This window comes from Cryptomeria japonica, chromosome 7 (assembly GCF_030272615.1).
Source record: "Cryptomeria japonica chromosome 7, Sugi_1.0, whole genome shotgun sequence".
In the NCBI taxonomy this organism is placed as follows: Eukaryota; Viridiplantae; Streptophyta; class Pinopsida; order Cupressales; family Cupressaceae; genus Cryptomeria; species Cryptomeria japonica.
Genome location: NC_081411.1, coordinates 603535161 through 603541160, shown reverse-complemented (window position 1 = coordinate 603541160; position 6000 = coordinate 603535161). Strand labels below are relative to the sequence as shown.

Here is a 6000-nt window from a genome sequence, read left to right as displayed (position 1 = left end):
AATCCTAGAGATGAGGCAAGATGGGAATGCCCCCCTCATGGATGGATGAAAATTAACTTTGATGGTGCTTCCAAGGGTAACCCTGGCAATGTAGGGTGCGGTGTGGTTTTAAGGGATGAAGGGGGAATATGCAAAGCTATCAAATGTATTCCTATAGGTAATCGAACCAACCATGTTGTCGAGGCCATTGCTACTTATCATGGGTTGGCTCTTGCTAAGGAATCCAATTGCACTAAAGTTTGGGTTGAAGGCAATTCTTTGAACATTATTAATTGCTTGAATACCGTTTTCCCTCCCTCTTGGTCTATACACAATACCATCAAAACTGCGAAGGAAATTAGTGAAACTTTTGAAATGTGTATTTTCACACATGTATATAGAGAAGCCAACAAATGTGTTGATTGGGCTGCCAATCTAGCTTGCCGCTCTGACAAAATCATTGCCCTTTATGGTGAGAGTAATCTCAAGTGTGAGGCAAAATCTTTGATTGAACTGGACCGTATCTAGATGAAGCAACATGTCTTTGCTAATCACAATTTCTAATGCCTTTTCCTCATTTTTCTATGATTACTCACCACGACGGTGAGTCTTGTTTTATTATTAGTCATATCATATTTACTTTGCACGGATTCTAGGTGGTTCTTCATAACAACAACAAAATTGTTAGGTTTCTTCACAGAGATCACAAAGTTGAGACAAGGAAGAATTGTGAAATTAAGGGTAATATGGGAGGTAATAAAAAGAGGTTTGAACTGGCTTCTTGCTCGGACTAGAAGAAAAACAATGAAGTCTGGGAGATTCTCCAAGAGGGAGGCTTGAGTGTTTTTATGGAAAGGCTCTGCGGCAAAGACCCTACTATCACTAAGCATTTCATAAAAAACTGGAAGAATGGTAGGTTCTTCTTGGTACCCAGATGAAGAAGGTGGACGAAGATGTCATTGCTGAAGCTACGGGTATGGTTAAAGAAGATATTAAATTTTACGGAGATCAAAGTGTGTCTGACAAGGCTGCGGATAGGTTTCGTGTCACTGATGGAGAAAAAAGGAAATTGGTGAAGGTGGATAATCCCTATCATTCCCCTAAGCGTATTTGTAGGCCGTGGAGGTTTGTGCTATTTGCCACCTTCAGCTACATTACTCTGGATGGGAAACTCACAAGGGCTTATGGGCATCATTTTGTGCAGCTTAATCACTTTCGTCATTGTGACAAGGTAAGTTTGCCTTACTATCTTGCTTTCTCTATGGATCATACTATTAGAGAAGTGCAGAAAGACTCTCAAAGAGACCATGCCCTCCACCAGGGTTTAATGGTTTTAGTTTATAAGCTGTTGAAAGGGAAAACTATTGAGAAACCCATTAGTAAAGGCAAAAAAATTAGGGATGATGATACTGAAAGTGAGAATAGTGGGTTCAATCTCTACTCTAAAACTAAAGGTGAGTTTGGGGATTTCAGCAACAAGGGGAAGACCAAGGGAAAAAGCAAGGGGACTATTGTGGATTCTGACTTTTCGGACTCTGAGGATGAGTCTTTTGATGATAAATTGATAAAAAAAAAGAAGAGAAAGGGTATCGGTAAGCAAACCCAAAGGACCAAGAAGACCTATAAGGGGATAAACAAGGTGAAAAGGAAGATTATTATTTCTTTTGATGAGGATATTGAGGTTGAAAAAACCAATAATAAGAAGGGTAAGGAGGAAGATTATATGTTAAATGGTGATCATGGGGAGAACCTGAGCACGTAGAGAATGTAGAATGAGGGTCAGGAGAACAAAATGGGAAATCAAAATGACTGTCATGGTGATATTGGTAATGACAACATCAAGGGTTTTTGTGAGGTCATTAGCAAAATGGCGAAAGAGATTAGTGACTTGAAGACTGACCTCAATGCGATAAAAAAGGCTACTATGGGTGAGAAGCCTCTCTCTGAAAACGTAAAAGAATTAATGGTTGCTATTAAGAAGGCTGAAGCAATTGAGGCTATGGTTAGTAAAATATGGAAATGGAAAAGAAGGTGAAGGAGCTAGAAGGGAACATAGATGCTAAGGGCCTGGAAACTAACCTGAACAATCTGGTCAACAGAGTGGATATGATGGAGCTTACCGTGGAGAGGATTCCTGAGCAAAACTTTCAGATCCTTAAGGCCACTATTGACCATGTTAACATCCTGATTAACAAATTTGAACAGATTAAAGGCAAGGAGGATGATAAGGATTAGATGGAGAAGAAGGGTCATGAAAAAAGAACAAGGGCCAAAACTCGGAAACAGGTTGATATAAAGGAAAAAGAGCTGGAAGAAATGAAAAATTCTATGATCAATATGAAGCATATGGTGGTTCATGCTGAAGAACTTATGAGAAACATTTAGTTGTCCTTGTGTTGTCTTTGTGCTTTCCTTTGGTTGTCTAGTGTTGCGTCCTTTGTCTGGTGTTCCCTTTTTGTTTTGACTAGGAATTGTTCTATGTGTGGGTGATCAGGCACTGTTGTTTTATGCCTCTTTTATGCTTTATCTTTCTCCTACTTTGTAACAAGGTTATGGGTTCCTTTCAAAAACCTGTTTTTAATTAATCAAAACAAAATTGTTATTTTTAAATATCTATTACTTCCCTTTACATTTAATTCTCAATTCCATGTTGTTTCTATAATTTAATTACCATAAATAAATTGAGATTATATTAAAATTATTTTTTCATATCTATAAATATGAATAGAGTAAGAAAAATATTATTTTAAAAAAATCTATAAAGATTTATTTCTTCCTATTATATATAATGTTTTATGAGAAAGTAAACCAATATTATTAGCCAAAAAAAGTGGCCAAACATATCTATATCTTTGAACAATAAAAATAATTCAATAATAAGGCTTGGCATGTGATGAAAGATGGTGAAATTTATTAATCTTCACATATACATAATATAGTCTATAATTAAAAAATTAAATCATGAAAACTTTAGAAATATTAATTCATAAACTATCATGTAATTATTATAAAAATCTCTCAGTTTTTATTAGGTGATAATTTTTTGAATTAATGTTTTGAATCACACTATAATCTATGAAATGGAAAGAAAAATAGACCAAGAGGTCCCTTAAATATTACCCTAAACCAAACTGAACCCAAATCCTAAACTAAATCGATACATAAGTTTAACATTAAATCAAATTCCACCCTAAACCTAAAATAAATTTAATTGTGGCCCTAACCCTCAATTGAACTCTAACCCTAATCTTAATTAAACATTAAACATTTTAAAAATTTAATCCTAACCATGAACCAAAATGTACTATAAACCTAACACTAAACCAAATTGAACCCTAACCCTAAACCTAACTAAACTATAAATCAAATTAAACCCCAACCCTAACCCTAATCCTAATAAAACCAAATTGAACCTTAACACAAAACCATTTTGAACCTTAATCCTATACCAAATTGAACCCTAACCTTAACACTAAACCAAATTGAACTCTAACACTAAACCAAATGAAACCTTAAGTCATATTCTGTTCAAAATTAAATTCAAACTTAACTAATACCAATTTGAGCCCAAACCCTAAATCTTGAATTAAATCCAAATCTTTAGTTCATAGAGAATCCTAGTGAAGATATAGAAATAATCAACCTTGAAAATCAAATCTAACATTAAACCATATTGAACCCTAACCTTAACCCTAAGCCAAATTACACATTAAACCAAATTAAACCCTAATCAAGTAACACTTTACCAAATTGAACCTTAACCCTTAACCTTGAATTGAGCCTTATACTAACCCTATTTTAAAGATTTTCTAATTAAATGACAACCCTAATTAGTGTCTTATCAAGTGGCCTCATTTTTAATTAATATGTCTTCATTACATATTTTCAAACTAATAGAATTAATCCATCATTTAATATTTAACTAAATCGAACCTAAATCTTAGCACCAAACAAAATTGAACCCTAATACTAAGTCAAATTGAATCCTTTAACTCTAAACCCAAACCTAAATTGCAATTCTTCCAAATTCATCTAAATATATTGTAATTAAACTTAGCAGGTACTTGATTATGGATTATTGCCTTTTGGTTTTTCCTCTTTTTGGGGTAGTCAAATTATTTTGAGATCCTTTGTTATCAATATTATTACTATATGTGGTGTTGTGGGTTATTGGTGCTAGCTAGCATTTGATCTTTTGACTTTTGGCTTACATTCACTTGTGGTCTTTGCAGTATGAAGATTCAAAGTTTTTTAACTATTAAACATTTTGTCACAGCTTGTAATTCTCTATAATTGCTTCTACTAATTCCTTGACCTTATATTAATACTTTTATGTTATTAAATTATTGTGTTATAGATCCTACTTTTATAATAAAAGTCATCAGGTTACGATAAAAAATGGCTTATAGCCCATTTCTATTGTTGTTACAATAGACCATTTAAAGACAAGATAACTTTGGAAAGTTCCATATTGAAAAATTAAAAATAAAATAAGTGGAATAATTGTCAAGCCTATCATGTCTGCCAAACTCTGTTGGATATTGACTAGTTTAATGTCTCTCTCTCTCTGATAAGTGTTATTTGTATCATCATGTAGCATAGGATACTAACATATAAACATTAAAAATAAATCTAACTAAATTCAAACAACACACTATTTAAATATCAACACCATGAAGAGTTCGTATGCTTTGTCAGAAGAAAATTAAGCTTACCCTTTGTAGTAAACCTTTTCATAGCAGAGTAAACCACAACATTTGGAAATGAATGATGAGGTAATAAGGGCTTCCACTTGAAATCTACTTTCAATCGGGCATCTATTAAGAAATATCAAAATCCAATTAGAAAATGGCTACTAGAATGTGTCTCTTGTAATATGAGTGATTAGAGAGATCACAGAAAGGTGTTACAAAACTGTTGCTATAAACTTCTGAAAATGACTTGCCAAAGCATGTTATTGACAAAGTAGTAGAAGATGTGAAGTCTGATTTTGTGGCATAGAATGATGCAACAGACAAAAGATCTGCCATAAAGTAACTAAAAATTATTAAGTTTAATTTTTTTGGATCAAAATCTATTCAGAATTAAGTATTTATTTATCAAAACAACAAGCACATGAAAAACAAATTGTTTGTCAACATTTTAAATCCCACCTTCAATGACTAGCATAGCATCCAAAAAGAATTGACAATAAGCTTCAGAGTCACCTATACTAAGCAAAGACAATAGAGTAGTCGTGGTCTCGAAAATAAAACTATGACAGCCTCTATAGAATGTGCAAATTTATATTCTGAAAGTATCTCAAAATGTTTCCTCGACAAGTAAAGAAGGTATAAAGCATCTCATGCATATGCAAAAAGGAAAGTGCCACTCTTTTTTTTTTGAAAGTAGAAACCATATACCCTCTACCAGGTTGCAAACAAACACTAGATAAACCTTATATCAAAGACTATATAGACAACAAAACTATAAAAACCTTTTATGAATTTTGCAACTATAATAACAAAAAGCACATAATTTTTAGTACTTAATTTATTAATTAATAGTCTTAGATAGTACATTTTAAATGGAATTCCCTTAAACAACACTTGGAAGAATTCAGTAGGAAATGGATTGGCACCATCCATAACATTAACTTATAAAGTTGTTTACATCAGAGACTACAAATAGAAAAATAGACTTATCTTTCTAAACAAAATATAATTATATAAGTAATTGACATTTTCATGGCAATGCACACTGCAAAGCTAATCTCTTTAGCATCCTACATAAGTTATTTTAATAAGGTATAGAATGATGGTCATGGAAGTACTATAACACCCCCATGTATGTATCTAGATTCTAAATTGATTGATAAAGATAAGAAAATCACACAGTTGATAATTGGTAGCAATGTCAATTGTCAAATCATAAATGTTAATGACAATTGTCAAATAAAAAATAGTTTATACTATATATATAATAGTGTTGCAAAGTTTTGCTAAAACCACTATTGTATACTCCACCAGTGACAAAACTTTG

The 6000-nt window shown here is 32.7% G+C and overlaps 1 pseudogene; it reads left to right on the top strand.

Annotated features, from left to right (window-relative positions):
- The first annotated feature begins 913 nt into the window (after positions 1-913).
- The window catches only part of LOC131043316 (replication protein A 70 kDa DNA-binding subunit A-like), a 43598-nt pseudogene continuing 38511 nt past the window's right edge, over positions 914-6000 (top strand).